The sequence below is a fragment of the Triticum aestivum genome, chromosome 7B (assembly GCF_018294505.1).
Source record: "Triticum aestivum cultivar Chinese Spring chromosome 7B, IWGSC CS RefSeq v2.1, whole genome shotgun sequence".
Taxonomy (NCBI): Eukaryota; Viridiplantae; Streptophyta; class Magnoliopsida; order Poales; family Poaceae; genus Triticum; species Triticum aestivum.
Genome location: NC_057813.1, coordinates 309,475,743 through 309,491,122, shown reverse-complemented (window position 1 = coordinate 309,491,122; position 15,380 = coordinate 309,475,743).

The following is a 15,380-nucleotide window of genomic DNA, read 5'->3' as shown; positions in this document are numbered from 1 at the left end:
CCCCGTGAGTGTGGCGGGCGTGGGCGCCCCCGGGGGCCGCCAGGCCTCGGAAGCGGTCTCCTCATGAGGCCTTGACACCGAGCTCCGAGGGGCCTACTCCACCATGGAGGGACGGAACGCGGCCTTGTCCACCTGTGCCGGCATCGCCGCGGCCACGGCAGGTCACGCGGCCTCGGAGGCCCTGGCTCCCTCCTTCCTCTTCTTCATCATGGGTTTTGCCCTGGCCATCAGGAGGGAAGCATCGTGGGCATGGCGTCATGGATGGAAAAAGGAAAGAAGGTAAAATACTTACTCATTGATGGCGATGTACTCTCTTTTTCTGGCCAAGACCGCGCCGGCCCCGATCTTCCTAAGCACGGGCTTCGACGCGCCCTGGGTATCAACTGGATGTACGGCCTGAGAAAGAGACGACACCTTGTCCTTATTCCGAGTTGTGCGGCCTAGCCTCCGTAAGGGGGTGCCCTCGAAGCTCGTAACAACCCCGGAGGGGCGTGGGGATTGCTCGACCAAGTACTCGGCAACGTCATCGTCATCAGATTGATTGTGAAGGAGCTCGCTCTGGGAGGGAGGAGAAGACTCCTCCACATCGTCCATGGTCGCCTCTGAGTCCTCCTCCCCCTTTCCCTCGGGGTCCTCGCCAGAGGACACCGGCACCGGGGAGTTGGGGAGCCTCGACGGTACGAGACCCAACTCATTAAAGATGGCCATGGCAGCAGCAAGTGCCGCACCGTCGCCGCGGCGGTACAGCAGGAGGTAGGCCATTGAGAGGCCGCCCGGGTCCTTCTCCAGAAGGGTACGCACGGCCTTGTTCAGCTCCTCGCTGGTCAAGCTCCTTGGGTGCAACCGGAGGTCGTCCTGTGCGCCCTTGAAGTCCCACATGGGGCGTGAGTGCGCCTGGAGCGGGGCCAGGCATTGCGTCAGGAACTCCCTTACTAGCATGGCCCCATCAGTGCCCTATACTCCATGTCCGCCTGCATCAACCTCAGGAACGGCGCCGCCCGGGGGTCGTTGAGCTTCTCGTCAGCCCACTAATCTAGCTTCTCCGGCATCTCGGTTGGCACCTCCAACCGAGCATGGGGGCTCTTGGCATCCATGAAGATCCACTTACGCCGGCAGTCCTCCACCTTCTTCCCGGCCCTCATGAGCGCGTTGCTGCCATGGAGCGCAACGAAGGAGACGCACCTGGAGCACTGGGTTGAATCATGCATCCGAAGGGAAAGAAATGGCGGAGCAGCGCAACAAAAGGGGACACGCTCACGAACGCCTCACAATAGAAAGGGAAGATGGACAGGAGGAGAATGGAGTTGGGCTGGAGGTGTAGGTCATGGACCTGGTAATGGTCAAGGACGGCAAGGAAGAACTAGGAGAAAGGTGGGACGAGCCCCGCAAAGACGCAGTGGAGGAAGAAGGGATAGAACGTCTCTGCCAAGGTCCACGGGTCGGTGGAGCCGTCCAAGAGCGTCATCTCCCTCCCCTTGTTATTGTTGCTCGCCGTCAGCGGGTGCACAACGGCAAGGTGCCTCTCCTTAGTGATGGAGGATGCGCTAAGGGCCGGCGCAAGGGAGGAATAGGAGCTCGAGGCCTGCATGCCCATCTTTGCCTTCTTGGTCGCCATTAGCAGAGGGCTCGGAGGAGGAATTCGCCAGATCTGGGGAGACTCATGACAGGAGGTGAAATGGGATCTTGGAGCAAGACGAAGAGAAGGCGATGAAGGCTAGGCAGCGGGTTCTAGTATTTTTGTTAGCCTGGACGGTTACCGAGGCTGCATGGGGAAGTGGAGACGCCCATGTCCTGTCAAGCGGCACGCGTAGGCTCGGTCCACAGACAATTGGGGCCCGCGGTGCTTCGCCCTTGCCCTTTGGCTTCGCCTCGAAGCCAAGTCCGAGCGCGCCTGGGCCCGGGGGCTACTATCGGTGTTCTAGGAACCAAGGTACGCAGACTTGCCTGCCTCCGGCCCACGGCCTGGCTCCATCGGTGGCCATATACGGCCCATCTTCAGCACCTTCAAGACAAGACCCTCGTGAGGGGCTAAGCCTCGCGAGGCATACGACGCCAAGACCTCCATAGGGAGCGGCCTCTTCAGGCTGTCTCCTAAGGAGCAGAGATTCCTATGCAAGCACCGGTCTCGTGAGGTTCGGATGACACAAGCCATGATGACCAAGGCCAGGCGGACGCCAGCAGGCGTAGAGCGGCAGGTTTCCCCTTTGGTGCTAAGGAAGCAAGCACATGCGCGGAGTACCGAGGAATCTGTTAAAGGTTTCCATTTCCGTGCTACAAGACCAAGACTGCCAGGAGGCAGGATGGATGTCATTGCCGAGCCCACCATGGCGTCATGAGTAGGGGCTTTATAGGCAAAGACCACCTTTCGCCAGGATAAGATGTAATTCTTGTCCCCCTTCAAACTGGCCATTGTGGAATCCCTTCCCGCCTATATTTTGGGGGGAAGAGGACCGGGGCCACCATAGAGAGGGATCGAAAACCACACCACACACACCCAAGCCTCAGAAGCTTGTTCATCCTCTTTACTAGTTCATCCTCAGCCCCTCGCGAGGCTAATCCACACCAAAGCAGGGGTAGGGTCTTACACCGCAAGGTGGCCTGAACCTGGGTAAACTGTCTGTCTCTTTCCTTTCTTGTTCATTGAGCTAGGCTGTGAGGATGGCGAATTGTTAGGCTAGGGAGGTTGAGTTCTTCACACACGCCCCTGAGTTCAAACCTTTCTCGGGTCTGCGGAGCCCTGAATCCAACATTTTCCTCCAAACTGGAGAACTTCCGGAAGAGCAAGAAGAAGTGGAAAGGGTAGCCAGGAGGGCTAGTATGTGTCAGCTTGTCAATGACACGCTATACAGAAGAAGGCCCAATGGTGTGAAATTGAAGTGTATTTGCTAGGAAGAAGGAAAGGAACTGCTAGCAGAAATACACAAAGGCATGTGCGGCTCCCACATGGATCAAGGACTTTAGTTGGGAAAGCATTCCGGCAAGGATTCTATTGGCCCACAGCCCTCCAAGGTGCGGTCGAGCTAGTCACCAAATGTGAATCCTGCCAGTTCCATTCCAAGAATATCCATGTGTCTGCCCAAGCTGTTCAGAAAATCCCTTTGTCATGGCCGTTTTTGGCCTGAGGGCTTGATATCATCGGCCCTTTCCCCCGAGCTGCCGGGGCTTTGAATTCTTGTTCATTGCAATCGACAAGTTTACAAAGTGGTCAGAAGTAGAAGCCGTGAGAAAGGTGAATGCTCAATCAGCTATCAAGTTCTTCAAAGGATTGGTGTGCCACTTCGGGGTTCCTGCCCGGATCATCACCGACAACGGCACCCAGTTCACGAGCCGCGCCTTCATGCAATATGTTCATGCCCTCGGAAGCAAGATCTCATTTGCCTCTGTTGCACATCCCCGAAGCAATGGACAAGCTAGAGGGCGAACGCTAAAGTGTTGCAAGGACTCAAGACAAGAACATTTGATAAGCTGCAGAAGTGCGACAGGTGATGGATTGATGAGTTGTCGGTGGTTCTTTGGTCCCTTAGAACGACACCAAATCGAGCTACCAGGTAGACTCCCTTCTCCCTAGTCTATGGCACAGAAGCAGTTATCCCCACAGAACTCATTTACGGGTCACCTGGAGTACCTGCCTATGATGAAGTAGCGCAGGAACAACATCGACGTGACGACACTATGCTTCTCGAGGAGAACCATCTCCGGGCTGCTACACGTGTTGCACGCTACCAGCAAGCCTTGTGTTGCTATCACAGTTGCAGGGTTCATGCCCGATGTTTTGAGGAAGGCGATCTTTTCCTTAGGCGCGTTTAGCCTGCCAAGGGTGCAAACAAGTTGACGACAAAGTGGGAAGGCCCTTACCGGGTAGTACGAGTCACCAGATGTGGCGCAGTCCATATGGAGAACGGAGATGGCATTCGATTGCAAAACTCATGGAAACATCACATGGAGAATGTTGACAACATCCAAAACAATGCATATTTGGTAATATGTGATCATGGCATGGTATAGTAGATGAGTTGCGCAAATCATGTAAATGAAGCATGGCAATATCATCACAAGAAAAGCAAAAGCCAATAACCATCATCCTGTCATTTATGCCATAAGTGCCAATGGGATTTATTTTAATGGGGGCATGCATAGTTACTATGTTGAAACTGAAATGATGCAATATGGGAGATCTCACTCATAGCATATGACAAGTTTAAAGGATTATCAAACATGATGTGACCAAAAGAATTTTTACATGATATCCTATAGAGCATAGCATCACAACTAGGCAACTCCACATGCTCATCATCATATTCATCATAAATGGATGGCATATCGAAACAAGACATAGTATGTGATGAATCCATAGGGTGATCAACGTCATGGGAGCAATCGATGTCAAGAGAGTCCACTAGTGGGACAAGAGAAGCACCATCACCTAAGTTACCTTTGGAGCGTCGCTCATGTGTTGTAGGTGAGGTGTAGAAGATCCACTCGTTGTCATCTTCATCTTGATAGAACCATGTGGGGGTGCATCATCGTCCACCATGGCCATCGTCATCTCCATTGGACGGAAGGACTCATCGAGGATAGGCATGTCGTCATGTAGGATACCTAGCACCAAAGAACAAAACACACTCGGAGTATAGGTTAAGTTGTTAGAAATCATAGTGGCCTCACATGCCGTGTCAACTACCTTACTCACTAAGTGTTGTGGCTCACTCACTCCCTCTTGGATGCTCTCACTCGTATGGTTGGTGGAGTCACTCAAATGGCTCTCAACCTCACATAGGATGTGTGGCATGCTCTCATGTGTGGGGCTAGTGGTGGTCACACTCATCCTCTCATAGGAAATGCTCTCAATGTCACATATGGTGGAGTTACTCATGTCAATCGTGTGGTGGTGGCTCTCCTCACATGAAAAATGGGGCATCTCGACATATGTGTGTGTCGGAGATTTGTAGGTGCAGATTTCTCCATGCTCAACTCCTATCGCCGTGGTCGAAGGGGATGGCCCTTGCGCGACCTTCTTCTCACCGTCTTGGTGTGGGAGGCCTATATGATGTGGCACCCATAGCTTGTCTCCATGACCGAAGGGAATTTCCCATGCTCAGTCATCTTCCTTGGGGGGCTTCCGAAGATGGAAGTGTCGCCCTTGCTTGTAGGTGGTCGCCTTGTTGTTGAAGATGTCGATATAGGCGAACTCGTGGGAAGTAGGCAAAGATGTCGTACGTCCAAGGGAGAATATGCCTTGAGAACACTTGGCGAGGATGCCGAAGTGGTGGTGGTAGCCGTAGCTCCGTCTTGGTGGTGATCGTCTCGTGGTCTTCTTTTGTGGTCTTGAAGCTTGGCCTTGGCATGAAGTAGGGCTTGTCGGGACTTGTACGTTTGCGCGTGTGGAGCATCTTCATGATGATGATGTCGTTGTCATGCTTCAGCTCGTAGTAGATGTTGTTCGTCGTCGTCGCGCACATGTTGCTTGGAGGTGACTTGCCCTTCATGATGATGTTGATCATGATTGTGATGGTGGTCGCCATGGAGATGTGGACGTGGACGAATTGCGCTTGCATCGCTTGGGTGCTCCGAAGATGATCGACTTGGTCGCCGCCGCCTTGAAGATTACAAACGGGAAGTAGACTTGATTAAGGCCCGAATCTCCTCCATCCTTGCATCTTGCTCCTCCTTTTGTGTGGAAAGCTTGTTGTCGATGCGCTCTCGCAATCTTGATTATGCGCCTTGCATTTTTAGTTATAGATCGAAGATGGACGCTTTGGTGATATAGTTGTTCGTGCCGTCGTTGTTGTTGAAGACCGGAGATGAAATGCCTTTCCTATCCATCACAAGACCCGAGCAAATGTGAGTGGAAGAGAGGAGAGAACTATACCAAATGTACCTTGACCGACGTTGAAAATGGATCAATGATCACTCAATGATGTAACAAGGAAATAGCACAATTGGTACCGATCTTGTCAATTTCTCACACCTACACAAGTAAGAGTTATGGTGGAGCTCGGTGAGGATAGTGGCACAAAAATTGGATGCAAAATGTTAGCAAGAGTCAATAATGTTGAAAGAGATTCACAAATTCACAAGCGAAACAAGTAGACCAATAGCAATGAATGGCACACGGAAACACACACACAGAGAGAGAGAGAGAGAGAGATAGATAAATGGGGTCGTGCAACCAAGGAATGAGCACAAAATGTGGAATCCACGGAAAACGATCGTGTTGCACAACTCAAGAGAGACGCTAGCACGATTGCTCAATAGGCGGATACGACACTTGTGCACAACCTATGAGAGACAAAAATGCAACGACTTCTATCCCAAGTATTCTATGGATATATGGTTCCCAGTGTTCTTATCAAGATGATCCAAGATGATCGGATATTACAATCTTATATGCAATGTGGTATGATGCTATGGCTATTTCTTACAAGCTTCTTTGCTCTCTCTTTTTCTTTCCTTAAAAGCTTATTCTTTCTCTCTTTTTTTGTATGGCCACTTTTGCACAATGCACAAACCAAGATAGTGATTGTATATATGCGGGAACAAACTTATGGCACAAGATATGATATGGTATGTATGCAATGGGAGGTGTAGATCACTAATGTGAACAAGTAACGTTGCCGGCAATACTCAATGGCTAGTCTCAATAGGCAAGTAACGAAGAATGGGCTAGGGGTTATCAATGCAATTGCAAGGAGAATGTACAATGGTGTCCTCGAGGTTACCGTCCATGTCGATGATGAGAGGTGGTATTGTCGATGTTGACCCATTCCTAGTTAGCCGAAACACCCTAGGAAACGGAAAAACCGCAACTCAAAATCTCAAGGACCAAAATCAAATGGTGGTAGCGGAAAGCGATGGTGGTTTCGCACTTGGCATGCGGAAGTGGAATGATGGGCTATACACGTCTCGGAGTTGAAGTTGCCGTCCCTAAGTAGTCGAAACACCTTAGGAGACACAAGCCACAACTCAAACAAGCTCAAACAAAATTGGGTTAAGTTGGGGTGGAGGAAGCATATGATGGGCAAGGTTATGCGGAAATGGTGGTGGTGGTTGAAGAAGAAGCAACCATCCCTAAGTATCCGAAACACCTTAGGAGACTCGAATCACTACTCAAGCAACCAGTAATGCTATGGCAAGCAAAATGGGTTAGGTTGCGGAAGTCGGTGGTGGTGTAGCGGATGATGTGGTGGAAGCCCTAGGCAAAGATGCCAAAATTCCAAAGTTTTGATGGAGTCAAATGGTGTTGGTAGTATTTTTTGGGGATGGGGGATGTCAAGATATTCAAAACGAGCTAAAGAACATCAAAATCGGAGTTCGAATGAATTAGTTATGGCCGAAACAAAAATCAACCGTAGTCAGTTTTCACAGGGGGGCCACACGTCCGATAAGGGTCGGACGACCGGTGGCTGGAGCACGGGACGGACGTCCAGAAATGGCCGGAAATCCGATGTTTTGGTACCGGATTGGGGGTGTCGGACGTCCGGTAAATGTCGGCCGTCCGATGGTTCCAGGGGCTCCGGACATCCGGAAAAACGTCGGTCGTCCAGTGGGTTGGGGTCAACTCGAGATCCGAGTTTCGGGACGCGATTTTGGGCGGAAAATGAAGATTTTGGGGTCAAAATTGATGAGATTTCGTGGATGGAAAGTGGGGAAACTTGGGGAGATGCTAGATCCACTTGAAACCAAACAAATCCATTGATCAAAATCAACAAGACATCATCAGACCAACAAATCACAAAAAAAATTGGGGCTATTTTTGGTGGGGATTTTCGAAATTGGGGAAGAACACAACAAAATCAAGCTAGAAAACAACGAATAGGGGCACCAAATGCGTGATCAACATGGCTCATGATGCCAAGATGATGTAGAGTAGAACCCTAGATGCCCGATCTTTCACAATTGGAGGGGATACTACGAAGAACACGACGAACACGAGGGGAAAAACGAGGGGAACACAAGGGGAAACATGAGAGAAATCACTCAACCAACAAGATATGGTCACACATATGCTAGATCCTCTAAGCACAAAGAGTGATACATGATTCAAACTCAACAACGGACGATACAAAGGGTCTTCTCCATGAGGAGGTCTTGAAGGGTCTTGCCGTGATGGGGTCTTGAATCCTCCTAGGGGATCTTCTCCGAAGAGGTCGTGAGCTCCGAGGAGAAATAACCAAGTGGATGAGCAAAGCCCTATCTGAAATATGAGCTATCACAATGTTAACCCTAACTAGGAGGAGGTGGAGGAGTATATATAGTCTAGGTCCACGAAGGGGTAAGTGGGAGAGGGATACATGTGCCTCGGGCCCGATCTCTGTGCGCAGACAGGCGTCCGACGTCCGACGGCTGTTGGTCGTCTGGTTGCTCGCGGACGTTCGGTCAGCTGGAAGTCTTCTGACTTCTGATGTTTTGGCTCTGGTCCGATAGTGTCGGACGTCCAGTCGGCATTGGTCATCCGGGCGCTGATGAGTGTCGGACATCCGGTGTCAAGCGGTCGTCCGGGCGTTGTAGGTTGCCTCGGCTGGAGTCGATCTGGATGGTGGAGTCTCCAGGCGTCAGACGTCTGCAGGTCGTCAGTCATCCGGAGGTCGTCGGACGTCCGAGAGCTGTAGCTTCCTGGCAGCTCTTCCTCTTGTTCCTCGCGCTTGGTGTCCTCGCCATCTTGTCCAATGCTCCTAGTTGTTCCATGGCCTTCCTCTTGGTTCCTGGTCATGCATAACACATATGTTTGAGGTAGTAGCCATGTCTCACATGTGGAAAGTGACAATTCAGAGAGGTGCGAGTTCACCTTTTGTCCAATGGTGTATGTTCGAGGTCTCGTCATATGTCCTCTTGGGGTTTGGAGAGTAGTCGGAGTGTACATCGGGATGAACATGGGATGCTCCGCATCAGCCATCCATAATAAAAATTGTTTCATGGAATCTGTTAACCCAGTTTTAGACTTTTAGTTGATAAATACCCGGTAAGTAGGTATTGGGATTTATGATCGTCTAGACCCTATTATTTTGTTGTTTCCAACATAATGTTGCGAACATTGAGAATTATCTGATGTCCTCTATAGCAGCTCCTTTAAATGATAAATCCTATCAGCACTTGTGAATCATCTATATACTGCGAAACCGGCTGTTCACTTTTCTGTATCTATATGTTGATGTAGATATATTTAGAAATATATAAAATCGATGTCCTGACTGATGTATTTTACAACAATTGTCTTAATTTTGTTTTTGTTGGTTTCTCGTATCTACATGCTGATGTAGATATCTTTAGGAATATAAAAAATCTATGTCCTGACCGATGTATTTACAAGAACTGTCTTAGTTTGCCAATGTATGTTCTTAGTAGTTTTGAGTTATATCGTCAGTACTCCTTTGCTGATCAACATGTAATCACTCTTTAAGACTATATACGGTTAATTGTTTTATTCTAATAAAACTACACTAGTAGGACAGGGGCACACGGACATATACGCCTATGTTTGCCCTTAGAAGCATGTGGAGGTCATTGCTGATTATAAATTTTATTTGTGCATACTTGGCTCGTTGTTTTTGCTGTCAGCGGTGATACCGGCGAGGCGATGTGCGAAGCTGACTTGTTAAGAAGGATCGACCAAAGACTTGATATATATTGGATTAAGGGGATTGAACATGTATATTTATAGTAGCAATTGTATCTATCTAAATAGGATATGGAGTCCTGTAGCCAGTAGGAGTCGTACTTGCACTTTTGAGATTGGATGGAGTTTTTTTTGACAGAGTTGGTTTCTTCCCTTTTTTGAACTTTTGATTTCTTCCCATTTTATTTGCATGTATGTGCAATGTTATTTTTTTAGAACCATATGTGCAATGTACGATTTTCATCTTTTTATACAATCGAGTGGAAACCCTTTTTGGGGAATCCATCGAGCGTAACGTGGGAGGGCCTGTCGATCTATTACACCAGTTAGGAACGCTAGCTGGGCTTGGGCCGGCCCATCGGATTGAGTTAGAGTGGACTGACCAAAGATCCATCACTGAGGATTCCTAAAAAATGAATCGATCGCTAGGGTAAATATACTTTCTAATCTCATCCATCGATCTATGTGATTAACATAAAATCAACGGATATAATAGGGTTACGTACGGAGAACTATGAAAGCCTCCTCCTTTAATATTATGTAAAGATATGCTGATCACAAGTACAGACCTTACATGACACAAACATGGATTCAAGAGATTACATTATTTGAACTAAAATTTTGCAAGTGCCTACATATTTAAGATTGAAAAAAGATAAGTGCCCCGTAAACTCCTCTCCTTGTCCCTCTTATCCCAGATATTGCGGTGGGAAGAAAAGGGAACAGGAGGGGTGCCCAAGCAGGAGCCCACCCCGGTCTCGTCATGGCCTGTCGAGCGCAGCCTGACAAGATTGAGAGTGGCGAAGCTGCGAAGGACGGGCACAGAGAGCGGCTCGGCGGTGCCTCGGTCACCACCTCCAGGACCAGCAAGAAGCCCCAGCTCGAGCACTCGTGGGATAAACCACCAAAGCTCAGCTGCAAGACTCCTGGAGGGGGGCGAAGTGATAGAGGCAAAGGTGTCATGTCTTCCAATGAGATGGTGGCTATCGTTTTCTGTGGGAGTCGACCTTGACGATCTGACTACGAACGTGCGAGACGGCATGCCTTAGCAATTGCTAGATCAACCTCCGAGGTGTTATTGACCACGTCGGAGCATGATAAACCTTATCATGAGGGCCTGTTTTCCTGCGAGCAAACGAAGAACAAGCAAGAAACTGAGATTGCAATCTGGATATTGTGAATATAAGAGGAAAGCTTTATTAATCAAGGTGGAGTTCTGTGACGCCTTTGTCTGGTCGTTGAACACAAACGATGTACGCAAAGTTGCAGCTACGGTGAACTTTTAATCTAAACAAAACCCAAAGTCTAAACGGTGCCCTAACGGCTATATATATGGAGGAAGTGGGGGGGTTCGTGGCCCTTGGGGCAGGGGTCTGAAACCAACCCTATCTCTTGTTTCCCCACACATAGGGACTCTAGAAATAGCCTATATTTATGTATTTCGAAATTACATGGTCCTGGCCCAATAATAAGGTGATGCAGCACCTAGAATAGCCCTCTAGATGAAATTTATGAAGTGGCATCTCGTATATTTTGTCCAAGGCTTCATGCACTCATTATGGTGGCTTCAAAGTCCTGAAATCATCACTTGTAACTCCGTTCTTGTTTCCCTTGCGCATGCCATCATCTCCATGCTTGTTCTTGCTCCAATGTTCACCCTTCTCCAAGCTAGGCCCTTCATTTGTAAGCAAAACAAATGTATCCAATTTAGGCAGCAACATATTCTCATGAACATTAGAATCATTACCAAGGAACGAAAGTAGCTGGTAATTCAATTGGCATGCGTGAGCTCTAGTAATTGGTCCAGTATGTATAGTAGAAGGGACTGTGGGTGTAACAACGGTATTGATGTCCTTATCACGAAGGCACCAAAGGAACATCCCTCCCTGGCTATCACCCGAAGAGACAGGTGATGATGGTGCCGGGGAGGGAGGGGAAGAGCGGAAAGACGGGCGATAGGACGCCAGTAGGAGACGAAGGCGTCGATACCTTCGTACTCCGACCTGACGCCTTGCCACCCGCCTTTTGTGTCTTCCCTCGTTTTCTCTCCCTCGCCACCACTCTAGGAAGACGCAGGACCCCCAAGCCGTCGCCTCCCCCGGAGAAGCGGCCAGCGGCCAAGACGGCCGGGGTGCTCGAGGTGCGTCGGTCCCCACCTTGGTGGGCAGGAAGGCGCCCTCTGCTTCGACATCAACCCCGGTTCCGAGGGAAGGGGCAGTGCTGGGATTACTAGTGACTCCGAGCCCTGCATCCCAGACGGGCGTTGAAGGCTCCAGGAACCTGGTCGCCAGGCCAACGAGCTGCAATGGCTAGCGGTAGGGTGTCACGCTCCCCGCCAGATGGCCGGCCGAGACAGAGGAGGCAAGCATTTCACCACAAAGGAAAAGCTTGATATCTCCAGCACTGCGAATGGCTCGCGGACCGTGCCGCCTCTGGACCTGGACCAGACTCACTCCCCAAACATCAACACGAGCACTTGGCATCATCAGTGCTAAGCTAGGGCCCGGGGCCTGGTCCCAGGCTCTCCCTTTCAGATACCCAGGAGAAAGCACGGAATGGAGGAATAGAGCAATGTGGATGAATGCCTCCGCTCCTCCCCCGCTCCTCCTTCTATAGGCTAATTGGGGCTGGGGGCTGGTTCCCCGGTGGGTAACCGCCGTCCTCCTCCACCAATTCAAAAAGACCGGGGCCCTGCCTTGATGCTCTCCCACACCATGCGCCTCCATTACCTACCCCACTTAATGCATGCAGCATACATGGCTAAGGATAAGGGCATGGTGGGAAGAGTGAATTGGTAGTTACTCACCCGTGTGTTAAAGTCATTCACGAGCCATTACAAGAATGGGCCCACCACAATTGGCGTTGCACGGCGCGCAAGAGAACCGGAAACTGACCCAAGCTCGGGTTAAGGAAGAAGAAAAGAAGATCTCAAAGGGCGGAGCCACCCTTCCACTCCTGCCTTTGTACTGGTTAGGGCCTACCCCACGACGCCCAGCGACACGTTCGTGCCAGGCCCAGGGGCTCTTGTCGGTGCAACAAATCATGGGTTCATTGCCCGGACTGTGCACATGCCCAAGGACAAGATTACAACACCAAGATCAGACCAAGCAAGAGAGATCAATTCTTTGAGGGATTCAAGTACAGATCAGGAAGACCAAGATGAGCCAGAGAAGCAAGATATCACTAAGGAAACAACCTCCCTTGCCGGGCAGGCGAGCCTGGTGAGGTTGTGTTTTTCCACGGAAGCAAGCTTCCAGATTGTCCCGGCAGGCCTGCCAGGGCTTTCGGAGGCAAGCCACTCCACCGCTCCACCTCACAGGCAACTCAAGTCATCGATCAGTGCGGTGTCAAGTCCCAAAGTAACTAAGTGGCTGCTTCTTGCCACATGGCAGCCACTTCCCATAGCAAACACCTCCATATGATACCCGTCCTGAGACGTGTCAAGCAAGCATGCACAAAGCTGGCAAAACAGCCCGGCAAGGGTTGCCGGGCACGTTGTGATGTGACACTCGACGAGATATTTAATGCATTCTATCAACCTGCATAGTTAGGTATGATAGCACTGTTTGCTATCCAATCAGTACGTAAAGACTGATTTGCCGCTGTGGTGATCCCTTTATCTATAAAAGGAGGCCCATGGCCACTGTATAAAGGATTCATACCCTCACATATTCATACGCATGTAGCCACTCTCGCCTAGAGGCAACCCTCTGGGCAAGTGTGCTACATTCGCCACCATTATCCACCATCAATCCACCAAAGCAGGAGTAGGATTTTACGCCTCACAGCAGCCCGAACCTAGGTAAAATTGCCCGTGTGATCTCTGTCGCGTTGTTTTACGCTTCTCCTCTCTTTGTGACACGTGCCCATCCTCCCGCCGACCCAAAAGGGGCTCATGGCCCCATAGGTGGATGTGGTTTCCCACGACACTCACTCCTGCCCAGAGCTGCTCCATCGCCTCCCCATGCCGGAGCCGAGCCGTCGGCCTCCGCTCAAATTACCATGAGCAAGGCCTCCTCCTCCCCTCCTTTCTCCACTGGAACCCCCCCCCCCGGACATGGCGGAACTTTCCCCCTCTTCTTCCCGTACACCCATACGTCATGGCGCTGATGCCGCCATCACCGTCGTCCTTGTCCGTCGCGGCCGACCCCCTGCCTGACCCGGCACTCCTCAGCGACGGTGCCACCCATGGATGGATGCGACCCGGTCCCTTAAGCACTACGGTGGGCCGAGCGCCGCAGTAGGTGGTCAGGGCCAGCGGCAATCTCCCGCCGATGAGGCCTTTCCATCCTTTGTCGCTGGCGGGAGGAGGGAGACGACCCTACGGGTGGACGCCACAGGTCAGTGACCCTACCAGCGGGCCCCTCCTGATTAAGTGGAGACACACCGGGACCTTCCTCACTTCCCCCGCAGTGAAGACGCCCCAGAGCGAATACGCCTCCAACGTGGACCCGTCACACGTACGGCTGAGCCGCTGGGCGAGCCCAGTTGCTCCTCGGCGCTAAATCCCGCCCAGTGCACGCTGCCGCCACTAGATTTAGGCCCGTTATGTATTTTACTTTTTTTTTCTTTTTCAGCAGATTCAAATCTTTCCACAAGGCTCATTCAAATCCAAATTTGATTATTCAAGTTTCCACCGACTCCATAAATCAAGTTCTATTTAATGAGTTACAGTGAACATTTTTACTGTGCCTATTGACACTGGATCTATTTAATATTCCACTTATTCACTTATGCCAACTTCAAAAATCCATATTAGATTCATTTCAACTCCAAATCCACTGAAAGCAATTTCTTAATGTTTCTAAAAGCATGCCTGATTTAATGGGTACTTTCACTCATTTTTATAAAAAAGGCATTCTGTAGACTCCTTGCAAATCCATTAAATCTCTTGATTCCATCATATTTAAATGTTCAAAAGTATTCATTGATCCACTTCCAATGAAACCATTTTGGTCATTTTTCATATGACCAGAGGTATCCTAGAAAAGTCGAAATCACATTTTTAGAGCACTTTTGTTTTTGCCTTGTTGTGTTGCTTATTGTGATTGTTTCTGACGTTAGTTGACGAGGTTGATGGAATACTCGAAGATGGACCACAAGGACTGAAGACCTTGAGGCAAGCATCCCTTTGACCATGTCTATGAAACCCTTTTTGTGCATTTCATATAGCATCTTATTATTGTTGCATCGAAATCATGATGAGATGGTAACCACTTTGGAGGGTTTCCTTTGTTACTTCCTTGTTGATACTTGCATTGTGCATGACCCTACCTTCCTATGAGGGTTATGCCGGTGGGAGTAGATAGGATGCTAAACTAGTTGCTACGCAAATGGGGCGGGTATGCACGATGTTGGAGACAAATTTATTTTCAAAGACTTTTCAAAAAACCCATCGGGTGCCACTAATTCCTGAGGGAGATGTTGATCTAGGTAACCACTTGATAAAGAAGTGGTGTACCGAGGCAAGTGAGTGTGTTGTTTTTGAATACGGATTGGTTTAAGTTGCGACCGTTACTCCAACCTTACATGTGCAACCACTCTACCCTTATAAGGGAAAGGGCATTATTGATCACCTAGTTCATGCTAACATGGATGCCTGCATTACTAGTGACGGGAGTGGCATGGTCACTCTTAGGATGGGGTCATGCTAGGTAGGGCGACCATGGCTGTTTTTACAGGGCACCGGACACACCATTGGTACCCCGTGCTTGTGATATGTGATGAATATGGGAGCGTGGCTCCACAAAATTCATTATGTGACAAT